This window comes from Herpailurus yagouaroundi, unplaced genomic scaffold (assembly GCF_014898765.1).
Source record: "Herpailurus yagouaroundi ecotype Mexico unplaced genomic scaffold, PumYag 191, whole genome shotgun sequence".
Taxonomy (NCBI): Eukaryota; Metazoa; Chordata; class Mammalia; order Carnivora; family Felidae; genus Herpailurus; species Herpailurus yagouaroundi.
This window is the reverse complement of record NW_024412422.1, coordinates 2,787,874-2,801,974: the sequence shown is the minus strand read 5'-3', so window position 1 is coordinate 2,801,974 and position 14,101 is coordinate 2,787,874. Positions and strand designations below refer to the sequence as shown.

At 46.0% G+C, this 14,101-nt stretch overlaps 1 protein-coding gene across 2 annotated transcripts in view; it reads right to left on the bottom strand.

The window, feature by feature from the left end:
• Positions 1 to 8,720, bottom strand: part of CORO1C (coronin 1C) — a 76,350-nt gene extending 67,630 nt beyond the window's left edge. The window contains exon 1 of one of the 2 annotated variants that reach the window (XM_040443654.1): positions 8,456 to 8,720. The gene's annotated coding sequence lies outside the window, so the exon portion shown is untranslated. The remainder of the gene's footprint in view (positions 1 to 8,455) is intronic. The other variant, XM_040443653.1, reaches the window with a different exon arrangement.
• Positions 8,721 to 14,101: the final 5,381 nt, after the last annotated feature.

Genomic DNA, 14,101 nt, shown 5'->3' with positions numbered 1-14,101 from the left:
TCACAACTATCCTTTGCAGGTAATATGCATTATTTGTTCCACTTGACAATGTAATTCAGCCCAGCGCATGCAAGATATCTCTGCACTGCATAAGAACAAACTGAAAGTCTCAAGGTATTAAAAACAAAAACAAAAACAAAAAACCTTCCAACTTACCTTTTCCTATAGTAGCACTGTAAGCAGTGGCTCAAATAAGGAAGTCTAAGGTTACTCTATTTCTAAAACAGACAACAAGCATCTTATTAAATACCACCCCAAAGAGCTATGGCCAGCACTTGTTGGCTGAGGCTGCACTCTGGCTTGCCAAGAAAAACTAGGATGACAACGTTAAGCTAAAGACACCACTAACCGCAGAATTAATTCGCCATCTAGCTTGTAAAGTGATGAGTCTCCCAATAAACCCTTCTGCTTAAGGGAGATGATAACTCAAGTTTACATGTGTGTCTCAGTCACCACTCAGGCAGCATTTGAGTTTTTATATTAATAAGTCAGCCTCAATTCTTTAAGTTCCTAAGAATGGAAGGAATTAGAATCTTTAACCAGAAAAGAATGCTTGACCATAATGAAAAGGAATTTAAGTATCTTTCATGTGCAGTAAGCAAACAATAGTGATTAAACATTTGTGCTAAGGAGGGGGTGCTTGTGAATTATTTTCAAGAACCCCTAAAATATCCAGAGTGGAAAATACCCTCTCAAAGGCTTCACTCCCCCTACGCTACTTTCCCACGTGTGTTTATGGCCTTTCATGAAACTGAAAAATGACAGCTTTGTTCATTCAGGATAAAGACCTCAGCAGTTGTCAGAATATGGGGACACACATCTGATTCCACAATGGGGCAAACAAGGCTCTTGCACCAAACCGCCAGGTGCCCAGATTCCCAGAATGTCTCGGTTCTGTGGAGACAGAATGACCGCACTGTGAAGCTGTGGTCAACCGCTAGTCCCGAAGAGTTTTCACGCTGCCTGTTACAATCTGTGTAGTTCCAGTACCGGGTGCGTGTTGCCCCTCTCAAAATTAGCATCTTCATCTACACGTGGCCTAGTAGTGCCGATTATTCTGGCAAGACACAAAGCAAAGGCATCTCTGCAATGTTAATTGGCCTTTGAAACTTTTGCGATACTTACAACTACTGCTTACTAATGGTCAGATTAGAAGATTGAAGAAGTAAAAAGGGATTTTTTTTTTTACAGTAAAACTAGGAAAATCAAATCTAACAAAGGCTTATCCAAGAGATTCAGTGTATTTTTAAGTTCCCCGAAAACGCATCTTAAAAAACCTGAAAAATCTGGACCAAGCTTCATGTGCAATCTAAAGACATGAGAAAACACACAAACATTGGTACAAACACTGACAGCGGTGATAAACTGGAGAAGTACAACCTCTGTGAGTAGATCTGGCAAGAGACCGTGGTGGAAAGTCAAGAGGGAACTGGTGCATTCAGTCAAGGACTAAAAAGAGAAGAAGGCACACCAGGTTCACAGCGTCTAAAAAAAAAATTTTTTTTTCACACAACACTATAAATCAACACCACCAACTCTACAAATGAATTCACACTACACATGGAAAGAGGTGGAAGACAGCTGGGGGAGGTGGGAAGGGACCGTTAAGTGCCTGATCATGGGCGTATCGCTCATGCTCCTGACCACAATCCCCTCATCTGTAAGATGTGGAATAGACCAGTAAGGTACTTTCCACTCTGGCTGTGATTCAGAGTCACCAGGGAGGACAAGCCCAGGCAGCTGTATTCATAAAGGTATACAGCTGATCCTCGTGTGCAGTCCAGAATAAGGGCCTCTGGACTTGAGAAATAATCTCCCAAATGCCCCCAAAATGATATATTCTTAAAAAGGTGGTAAGATACTGGTCTATGTATGATCCGTTTTTATCATTTTTAAAAAGTAAATGTAAGGCGATTTCATGACCCTAAAGGGGGAGGACATATATTTGCGAAAGTATTATCTTTAGCCATACAAAATATAAGCCTTCCTACCTCCCTTTGTACCACAGTTTCTCTCACCCTGACCTTTGTATTGATCTGATTTAATTTCTCTTTACTGTGGCAAACAGGAGGAACTCTTTTCGTTATTAATGTGAGATTCAAATGACAAGCCCCATTTAGCATCCCATGAAACTACTGAGGCTCTTTTCCCACACAGAATGTTACAGTTTATCACAATGCTGCCATTCACATCATAACCAGATGACCATCTATCTCAAGCACCGGAGCACGGTCTCCTTCCAAACCCTAAAAAGATCAGTCTTTTCCAGGAACTAAACCACCTTCCTCAAAATTGACAGAGACTGAATACAAGGGAGGCCTGAGTAAGAGAATCTTGTCTAATAGACATTTCCAATTCAGACAGAAGGCAAAAACAAAACAAAACAAAACCTGCCTTATCTTTAATATTACCTTCCTGCCCTAAAATTAGACTTTTTTTCCCTCTTCAGTAATTCAACTTTGATTTGAAGTCTAAAATGCTGAGGTGGGAGTAGGAATTCATACATTAATAGCTTAGTATCAGAAATGAAATGTATTAAACTTACTCTACTTGATTCTCCCCAGTTCCATTCATTAACAGACATGAAGAGTGAAGACGGAGGGAACACAAACTTATTCACTGTCTACTTGATGACCCAACAAGGCACCATTAGCATCTCCACACCACAGAAGAGGAAACAGGCCCAGGGAGGTGAGGTGATTGGCAGTCACAGCTATTCAAAAGTGGAGCCAAGGGTGAAACCCAGCTCGGTCCAGCTCTAAAGGCCTGCACCTTTCAATTCCTCAGTTTCTTTGTATACAAAACTCTGTGGCAGCTCAACTATATAAGGGAGAGACGAGAGCCCAGTGAGACGAAGAAATTTTTCTTTTCTTTACTCCCTTACCATAAGCCAACCACTTCAATAGAACACGCACACAAAAGAAACGTTCCCCAAAAAGCCGACTGGTTTCTCCTAATTTTTTTTAATGTTTATTTATTTTTGAGGCGGGGGGTGGGCAGAGAGAGAGAGGGAGACAGAGGATGCAAAGCAGGCTCTGTGCTGACAGCAGAGAGCCCGACGCGGGGCTCGAACTCACAAACCCTGAGATCATGACCTGAGCCAAAGTCGGATGCTTAACCGACTGAGCCACCCAGGCGCCCCTGGTTTCTCCTAATTCTTAAGATGCTAAGTGGAGTATTCTCAATGAAAGTATTAAAAATGAACATAAGAACACAAAATATAACTAAAGACTACTACCTGAGTCAGATGCTCTGAGAGAAGAGAGCAGGGGAAAAAAGAATGAAAAGCAAGAAAGCGTGTGCCCTGAAAACCCAGTCTACACCCGTTATCGGGTATACACAGAGGTAGTTCCAGTACTGACCGACTCCACACCAGCAGGGCTGGCCTCCATTTGGCGTGGTAAGTCCTACCAAACTAAAAATGTTCCCTGGCCATCTGTCCTACTGAGAAGGCTGTGCACCAGTCACCGCTGGTCATCAAGGGGAGAGAACCTGCGAGGATGTTCTGCCCTTGGACAAATGCTTCAAACGCTTGGTTTTACGTCTGAGCAATTTTTTGGCAACAGCTGGACTTGGGTAACAGAAAGGCAGAGGGGAATCACTCCGCGTTACTTCAGCCCAGGCCACAAAGACGTGTATAATAATCCGAGACGTGCGCTGACCTCGAGATCTTTCCAATTAACTTCAATCACCCTCCATTCAGCAAACAACCCAACAGGCACTCGAGACCAAGCGGTGAGCAAGGGAACCCAGTCTGCCTTGCAAGTGAACTTCTCTCTCACATCCTGCCTTCTATGGAAGGCGCCTCTCAGACAGGAAGCTCGAGTTCAGGTCCAGCTCCTTGGGGCAGCAGACAGTAGTGATGGATGGAGGATGCACGAAGACAAGGACAATGTCTGCCTGCAGGGATGAGGAAGGAGGCTCCCAAAGGACAACTGGGACTCAGCAGATGGAAGGAATGGGGGGTGCGCAGCAATGAGCTCGTCGCGAGAAGATCTGAAGGCTGGGATGTTTGGGGAAGTGGCAGCAACGATGAAAACACAGGTAGGAGAGTAATGAGAGACGAGGCAGGCTGAAATCGGAGACACCTTGATCCACAACCCCACGAAGAAGCCTGAACTTGAACCACAGACGAGGAGGTAGGAAGCCACCGGAGGATTTCCGCAGGGGAATGACATGTTCCTGATGAACCCTTTCTGATCTAGAACTAATTCAATCTTTCCCTGACTCTTTCACATTTGGCTTTTAATTTATACAACCAAGATACTGATGATGAGGTGATTTGGGGTCTAAACAATTTTTAACTCCATTATCAATTCTGACTCAATTATGCATAAATTGAATGTTACCAAAATGTTGTGCTTCAAAGGACACCATCAAGGAAAGTGAAAAGGCAACTCACGGAATTGGAGAAACATTTTGCTCATCATACATCTGATAAGGCACTATATAATCTAAAATATATAAATAACTCATAACAATAAAAACAGAACCCAATTTAAAAATAAGAAAAACATCTGAACAGAGATTTCTCCAAAGAAAATATACAATTGTCTGCTGATGACTTCAGGAGATGAAGGACATCCTTAGCCATCAGAAAATGCAAATCAAAACTACGATGAGATACTGCTTCACACCCACTAGGATGGCTAGAGTCAAAAAGTAAGAGAACAGCTAATGTGACAAGGATGTGGAGAAACTGAAAACTTTATACACTGCTGGTGGAATTGTAAAATGATGCAGCTGCTTTGGAAAACAGCGTCTGGCAGTTCCTCTCATAGTTCAACACAGAGTAACCAGTATGACCCAGCAATTCTCAAGAGAAATGAAAACATGTCCACACAGAAACTTGTACAGGAATGTTCATACGGCAGTATTATTCATAATGACCAAAAAGGGGAAAACACCCAAATGTCCATCAACAGATGAATGGATCAACAAAACACGGTATATCCATACAACAGAATATTATTCGACCATTAAGAAAAGAATAAAGTACTGATACAGGCTACAACACAAATGTTGAGAACATTATGATTTAAAAAGATAGACACAAAAGACCAGTATGGAATGATTTATATGAAATTTACATGAAATGTCCAAAACAGGCAAATTCATAGTGACAGAAAGTAGACTAGCGGTTGCGTAGGGCAGGGGAGGGATGAGAATGGGGGGGTTGGAAGACCACTAATAAGTCTGGAGTTTCTTTCTGGACTGATGGATACGTTCTAAAATTGTGGGTGAATATAATAAAAACCACTGAACTGTACACTTTAGACAGGTGAATTGTACAGTATGTGACTTCTACCTCAAAAAGCAGTTATAAAGCAAAAAAGATCCTGTTATGCACTATTAAAATACAAACAAGCTCTCAAAAAGGAGTATAGAATCTTGCTCACTCATTTTAAAGGATCCAAACTAGGGCAAAGAAAACCCAGAGAGATTCTATTACTTAAGATTCTTGGTACTAGGTCATACTGAAATATTCATGACGATTTCCATGTTTTAATACAGAAAAGGCATCTTAAGTTGAAAAAGACAGAGAAGTGTCAGAAAAGTTTTTTTAACTCAGAAACAGGATAACATAGGGAAGTCACCAAATGAAAAACGAACATGTATTTGTACCCTGAATATGCAAGAGGCACCGCAATTTATTATTGTTTCACCTCTGAAAAAGTCAAAGGTAAAACAGCCCAGGTAACAATATCTGTTTCTAAAGTACCAGTTTGTGACAAATCAAAGCATTAAGAAACAATCTGCCATTATAAAGAACTGAATCTCCACATTCCCAGTCACATAACTGAGAACTTATCATTTATCCTTTTGAACATTCCATTTCACAAGCACTGGAGTGACTCTCCTCCTCATGGTTGAAGTGGATCCCAAAAGTGACAGGTGCATTAAGCATAAAATGTAAATCAAAAAAAATAAAGTGTTTAAAAACTACTATTTGTCACCCTGAACCTAATTCTAAACCATATGTAAATTAATAGACATAAATGCTGATTAGCACGATCTGCAAAGTAACAGATGACCACGCACATTCAATACTATGTGCAGTGATAGCTCACCAGTACGTGTCTATTAACATTCATCAGGCTTGGGACACCTGGGTGGCTCCGTCGGTTAAGTGTCCAACTTCAGCTCAGGTCATGATCTCACGGTCCGTGAGTTCTAGCCCCGCGTCGGGCTCTGTGCTGACAGCTCGGAGCCTAGAGCCTGCTTTGGATTCTCTGTCTCCCTCTCTCTCTCTGCCCCTCCCCTGCTCATGCTCTGTCTCTCTCTGTCTCAAAAATAAATAAACGTTAAAAAAAAAAGTTTAAAAAATTTTAAAAAATTAAAAAGAAATTCATCAGGCTCTAATGTACCTTCCACAAATAATAAAAAACAAATAGGGAAAAGGCACCTTCTGGATTTGTCAAAAAGGTGTGTACCCGACTTTTATACCAATCTTTGTTCAATCCTCAGTACACAAGACTATCACCTATCACAAAACACTGAACATCAGGCCTAATTTACAACATAATTCCCAGTTTTATTTCATCCCCAGCCTCCACATATTTATGCAACCTCTCAGACCCCAGGGTTACTACTAGTAGACTTCACACCCAAACACCGCGTCTCTGAAATGTACCTCCACTCCGAAAAGAAAATTAGTTTCCTAAAGTTAGTTTTCTGAAATACACAGAATCAAGTCCAAAACAGATTTTTCCCATTTCTTCAGTTTTACAGAGAATGCAGAAAGTGAAGATATATAAATAGATATCTATTTGCCTTCACAAATGAACAGACGGTACAAAGCAACTGCTTATACTTAATCATGTTTTTGTCTATTCTAGCAGGCCCTGGTGTCAGGAGAGAGTTCTGCCAGATAAGGACAATGAAATGCATTATTATATGGAGTGACTAAGAGCCCTACAAGTACTGTTTTAGAACGTAATCCCAGGCAGGAAGGCTGCGGTAAGAGGGCCTAATATTTTGTGATAACTATTACCGAAACTAAAGACATTCACCACCCAGTACCAGTTTAAAACCTCGCACTATATTCAATTGTTTAAATGTCTAACAGGAAAGAAAGGCCTTTGTATCTTCCTATCCTGGGGGAGACGAACAACTTGCAATTTGCTTCTCACACTGAATCCCACGTTTCCAACATGTAGAGGAAGTACTTTGGACACCACAAAACAAGGGCAGCCTACATTAAGGCCAAATATAGGATGTGATTCTAAACCATGATGCCGTAAAGCCTACGTTTCCTTTTCCAGCGATCAAAAAAAAAAAAAAAAAAAAAAAAAAAAAAAAACAAAACCCTTTGAACGCTCCCAAAAAAGGACCGCAGGGCCAGCGCCTCCCTCCAAGAGGAAGCCCCTTTCTTCTCGGCGCTCCCTTGCAGCCTGCCACTTCCCCCAACACATTCAAATCATTTGGGAGACGGAGAGCTGGTGTGTACGCGCCCGTGCGGACAGGCGGGAGAGCTGGGTTCCTGCATTTCCACCCTCAACATCTGACCTCATCCCCAGTCATTTAGGCGCAGCGGAGCCCCACCTGCACCTCGCTCCTTTTGACTGCGTCCCTCGCCAGCTGCTCCGCTATTGGGGGAGCACATCTCGGAATCACCCAGTTCACCCAGACGCTCCTGGCCCCCGACCCTGCAAGCAGCGTGCCAGCTCCGTTCTTCCTCGAGACCAACACCCCCCACCCCCCGCCAGTCCCAGCCCTCCCAGCCCGCCGCTCCCACCGCCCGGCTCGTCCGCTTCCCAAGCCGCCCCCCACCCACGTTACTCCAGCTCCAGCCGTGCCCCGCCCTTCCCGACCCCGGAGCTAGAGCTTCAGGGCCCGGCGCTGGGCTCGCACCCACCGCCAGCAGTCCTCGGGCCAGACCGCCGCCCTCTACCCCTCCCACGCAGGGCCCCAGCTTGCCCCGGCCCCACGTGAGCCCGGCCCCGGCCAACCCCCCACCCACTGGCTCCCCAGGGCGGCTCAAACCCCGCCCCCAGGCCCGGGGGCCCCCCGGCTGGGCGCCCTGGCCCCGAGCAGCCCCTCCCCACCCCAGGCCCCACCCAGCCAGGCGAGTCCCCAGCCCCTTCAAATCCTTCCTCGGGCAGCCCCGTCCCCCCTCAGCCCGCGGCTCCTCACCCGGCCGGGAAGGGTCTGGAGCCCTGAAAGCCTCCCCTGGGCAGCCGCCTCCCAAAGGGATCCCAGTTCTCTCTCCCCAGGCCAAGGGGTTCGGTCCCGAACCTCGGCCAGCAGCCCCGGCTGCAACCCGAGACACACCGGCCGGGGTAGCCCCGGCCCAAGGATCCGCGCCCCGCGCGCCCACCACAGCCCACTCCCCTCCACCGGGCCCTGCTCCACGCCCCGCCGGCTCCTGTCAGCCGGCGCCGGCACATGCTGAGAGGGCCAGTCGGCCCGCCGGCTCGCTCCCGAGCGGCCCCGCCCGGCGCGCGCTGCTCACCAGGGCCGAAGTGCCTGAGGCGCCGCCGCCGCCGCCGAAGTCCCCGCTGCAAAGCCCGGCGTAGCCTCCAACCGCTGCCGCCTCCCGCCTGGCACTGAGCGCCTCGCGGGGGAGGGGCGCGGGCAGCCACCGCCGCCACCGCCGCCGCACGCAGGCCCCGCCCCCGCGCCGCGCCGCGCCCAACCAGAGGGTCCTCAGGCTGTCGAGCGCCACGCCCACTTCCGGGAGGGGAAGCCCACTTCCCACCCCTCGTTCCACGCCCCACTCTCCTTAGCGCCCCCTCTGGTCGCGCCGAGGGATGCGGGTGGGCTGCGGGGAAGGTGGTGCCGAAGCACACGCACCGCCCACTAGTCAACTAGCCGGAGGGCCACGCCCACTGCTCCTCAAAACGGGGAGCCGCATTCTTAGAGCTCCGCCCACTGACCCGCTTGGCTCTGCGGGGCCACATCTTCCAGCTCCTCAAAGGTTCCCAGAGCCTCTCCAAACCGGAACATCAGCTCCTCTGAGCCCCGCCCACTGCCCTAACCAAACCCTTAGCCGGCCTCCGGGCTCCCTAACCCCGCCTACCCTCTCGTAGCCGCCGAACTGGCCCGGCGGCCCCACGAAACCGCGCCCCGCTTCTAGAAAGCCCCACCCACGGGCCAGCCACCCTAGTCTCAGCATCCCACGGGCCCCGCCCACTGCCTATCTAAACCCGTAAACCTCTAAGCCCCGCCCCGAATTCTCGAACTCGCGCCTCCGGCTTCCGAAGTTCTGTCCTTGCTGCCATCGCCCCCTCCCACTTCCACTTCTGGGGACTGCCTGCGCTCAGGCCCGCCCTGCACTTTCCATTGTCGCATTCCTAGCACAGGGTGGCTGTCCCTGGACTGGGCCACACCACTACTCAAGGAGGTCCCATCTTGATCCCATTTTGCAGATAAGGAAATAAAAGATACAAGGTCCTTCCCTTCTTTTTCCTGGCCAAAGCCCCTCACCCGTTTGCTTAATAACTGGGCCAGCCAGGCCAAAGGGCAGTGGATTCGAGTCTCATCTTGGCTGCTGTTCAGACGACGTGTCCTAGGTCAGTTCCCTTCGCCTCTTCAGGCCAAAATTTCCTGATCTTTCGCGTGAAGCTGTCCTGTTAATAGAGTCCCATTCTGAAATACCAAGCTCTGAAATACCAAGATTTGGGGAACTGAATCAACAAAGCAAGGCATCTTTGCAATTCGCAGGGAGGGATTTTTCATTTTAGGCATTGGCCTCAGAAATGTGTGTTATGTAAATCATGGTCCACCTTGAACCAAAAGAGCTGGAACCGCAACTTACTTACCCTCTCTAGGCCTCAGTTTCTTTAGCAGTAAAGTAGGGACTGTAGAAGTCACTCCCTGGAAGGATTCCTTGAGCTTAGTAATACATTAGGTAGGGCGCCTAACTTGTGATGAGCCCTCCACAAATGGTACCTGTTGCCGCTACTGCTGTGCCTCAACAAAGTGGAGGGGTGAGTTTCATTTTGCCTTCAAGCAGCCACTAACAGGAGGGACTGAGCATCCCTTCCACAGCAAGACTTGGCCACTTCGTCAAAATGAGAGATGATGATAGCAGAGCACCTAGCGCAATGCCAGGCATTTGGTGATGCACAAAAACACTTGGCTATTATTAGGATTCCTATTTTTAATGAAGCAAGGGCATTGATAGCAGCAGAGCTCTGAGTGGCTTAGGGGAAATGAAGGTTGATGCAGTGCTCTGAGAAGGAACCAGGAAACAAGCTGGCTTACTCTTGGGGAACAGATTATCGCCAACATTTTCCATCGCTTCTATGTGCCAGGGACTATCTGAGTGCGTTGAACACAAAATCCCCTGAAATCCCCCCCCCCAACAATCCTATGGCTACAAAAAACAATTCTTAATCCTCATCAATAGAGGTGAAGAAAATAAGAAGTGGGGCGCCTGGATGGGTCAGTCATTTGAGCAACCGACTCGTGATTTCAGCTCAGGTCATGATGTCACGGTTCCTGAGTTCGAACCCCACGTCGGGCTCTGTGCTGACAGTGCAGAGCCTGCTTGGAATTCTCTCTCTCTGCCCCTCCCCTGCCCCCCCCTAAAATAAACTAATAAACTTTAAAAAAAGTTAAATGAATTGCCCCAGATCACACAGCTTGAGCCAGGCAGAGTTAATGATAGAACGCACGACCCCCTAAAGGCAGAATTTGCACCCTTTGCCAGTTAGCCCTTACACTCAACTGCCTCTATGGCTGCATGAAGGAACAGAGAAAACAGGGACTTTAGATCCTGGCAGACTTGGCCTTACGTTCAAACTCCTCTACTCACCAGTTGTGTGACCTTGGGCAAGTCATTTTCCTTCTCTGAGTCTTACTCTCTTTATTCAGTGGGGCACATCCAAATGCTTACTTCAGGGAGGGGATTTGAAGATTTCAGGAGTTCAGATTCAATGCATTAAGGTATGGCAAAGCATCCAGTACAGTTGCCTGTCATACAGCAGTTGTTTAAAACTTGTTGATTCACTTATCCCGGGTCTTTAAATGATTAAATTAGAAGTAAAATCTCCCACGACACCAATTCCCCCCAGATGATAACACCATAGAACAACCATGGAATACAATGAGAAAGAAAGATCTCCAGACCTTCCCCTTCCAGGTGACTGTTTCAGTTCCTGGTTTTATCGCTGGGTTGGGAGAGGTGATTCTTGCACAAGAAACAAGGCCAGAAGCAAGGTCACTTTACCACCCCACCCCACACCTGCTCTGAATGTGGTCAGGTGAGAGTTCCTACTCCCAGAAACAGCAGGAAAATTGCATAACCCTTTCCTGGGAGAAAACTGCCCCATCCCTGTTCTAGAAACCATAGCAGTCCCTTTGTGACCCTGAAGGAAATCTTGGCTCTGCCCAAGCCGGCCCTTACATGAAGGGACCCGGATCCGGGTGAGATGCTGGATTTTATTTTATTTTTTAATGCTTATTTATGTACTTTGAGAGTGGGGGAGGGGCAGAGAGAGAGAGAGAGAGAAAAGCAGAGAGAGAATCTCAAGGAAGCTCTGCGCCCAACACCGGCCTCAATCCCACCAACTGTGAGATCGTGACCTGAGCCGGAATCAAGAGTCAGTCGCTTAACCGACTGAGCCACCCAGGTGCCCAAGATGCTGGATTTTAGAGTCTTCTCCAGTTCTCAAAGCCAGTGATCTTTATTTAAAAAAAAAAAAATTTTTTTTTAACGTTTATTTATTTTTGAGACAGAGAGAGACAGAGCATGAACAGGGGAGGGGCAGAGAGAGAGGGAGACACAGAATCTAAAACAGGCTCCAGGCTCCGAGCTGTCTGCACAGAGCCCGACGCGGGGCTCGAACTCACGGACCGCGAGATCATGACCTGAGCCGAAGTCGGACGCTTAACCGACCAAGCCACCCAGGCGCCCCGCCAGTGATCTTTAAAGTGACCTGAGACACGTGCTAGATGAAAGGGAACTTAATGATCAGGAAAAATAAGAGTGATTCCAAATCCTACATGACACAGGGGCCAGCTCATGTATGAAGAAGAAAGGATTGTTAAAACCTACATTTGGAGGCTCCTTAGCACATGGTTTTTCTGGTTTCTCTTTGTATCCAATGGGGACATTCGTCTTGGGTTGCCAGGGCAACCTGGAAGCTGAGTGAATTAGCCCTGTGGAAGCATTAACAAATAATAATAATATTAAATAAATGAGACTGAAAACCCCTGGAGTAATCTCAGCAGGCAAAACCCCTAATTGAGTGACAGAAGAGGACAAAGCTCAGAGAATATTAAAATTCACACCACATTGATAAATCTTGATCCTCACCGCTCTGAGTGCTTCTTTCTGCAAATGAGGAGTTGGAAATGATTGAGCAGCCACAGAAGGATTGCCTTTTTTTTTAATAAAAATTTTTAAAATGTTTATTTATTTATTTTGAGAGAGAAAGAGCGTGAGTGAGGGAGGGGGAGAGAGAGAGGGAGAGAGAGAATCCCAAGCAGGCTCGGAACTGTCAGCCCAAGGCAGGGCTCTGTCCTAGAAACCGTGAGATCATGACCTGAGCCAAAACTAAGAATCAGATGCTGAACCACCCAGGTGCCCTTTAATTAAATTTTTCATTTTGAGATCATTGTAGATTCACATGCAGGTGTAAGAAACAATACAAAGAGATCATATGAACCCTTTATCTTGGTTCCCCCAATGGTAACATTTTGCAAAATGATAGTACAATATAACAACCCAGATGTTGACATTGATACAGTCAAGATACAGAACACTTCCAAAACCACAAAATCTCGTTGCCTGTTCAGAGCCACACCCACTTCCCTCCTACCCAGCCCCCCTTAACTCCTGGCAACCACTCATCTGTTCTCAATTTCTCGAATTCTGCCATTTCAAGAATGACAAACAAAACGATATAGAATGCAACTCTTTGGGATTGGCTTTTTTTTTTTAATGTTTGCTTTTTTATTTTTTAGAGAGAGAGCATGAGTGGGACTCAAACTCATGAACTGTGAGATCGTGACCTGAGCCAAAGTCGGACACTCAGTCGACTGAGCCACCCAGGCGCCCCATGGGATTGGCTTTTTATCACTCAGTTTAAATTTCTGGAGATGTACCCAGGTTGTTGCATGTGTGAATAGTTTGTTCTTTATTATTGCTGAATGGTATTCCATGGCATGGATGTACTACAGTTTAACTATTCAGCCCTTGAAGAGTTGTTTCCAGTCTGGAGTGGTTTATTATATATATTTTTTAAAAGCTGCTATAAACATTATAAACATTCACGTACAGATTTATGTGTGAACATACATTTTTATTTTTCTCTTAACAAATAATTTCCCCATAGTACAATGGTTAGGTCATATGGTAATTGTATGTTTAGTATTTTAAGAAACTGTGAAACTATTCACCAGTGTAACTGTACCATTTACATCCCTATCAACCAGTAAGTCATAAGTGATCCAGTTTCTCTGCATCTTCACCAGCATTTGGTGTTGTCATTATTATTTTTTAGCCATTCTGATAGGTAAATAGTGATATCTTATTGTGGTTTTAATTTGCATTTCTCTGATGGCTAATCATGGTGAAATCTTTTCCTATGGTTATTTGCCATCTCTTCATGTCTTCTGCCCATTTTTTTTTATTAAACCATTTGTCGTTTTGATTTTTGAGTTTGAGAGTTCTTTATATATTCTACGTACTAGTCCTCTGTCGGCTATGTGGTTTCCAAAAGTATCTCCTGTTATGTAGTGGTTTTTCATCCTCTTAATGTAGTCTCTCACAAAGAGAATGTTTTTAATTTTATTCAATTTGTCGGTTTTCCTTTTAAAAAAATATTTATTTATTTTGAGAGAGACAGAGAGAATGTGAGCAGGGGAGAGGCAGAGGAAGAGGGAGAGAGAGAATCTGAAGCAAGCTCCTTGCTTAGCTTGGAGCCCAAGGTGGGGCTCGATCTAACAACCATGAGATCATGACCTGAGTTGAAATCAAGAGTCAGATGCTTAACCGGCTGAGCCACCAGGCACATCAATTTTTCTTTTTTAGATTATGCTTTTGTTATTAAATCTAAGAAGTCTGTGATCCATATTGCACTATTGTTTAAGTTTATCTTTTTTTTTTTTTTTTTTTTTTTTTTAGTAATCTCTATACCCAACGTGGGGT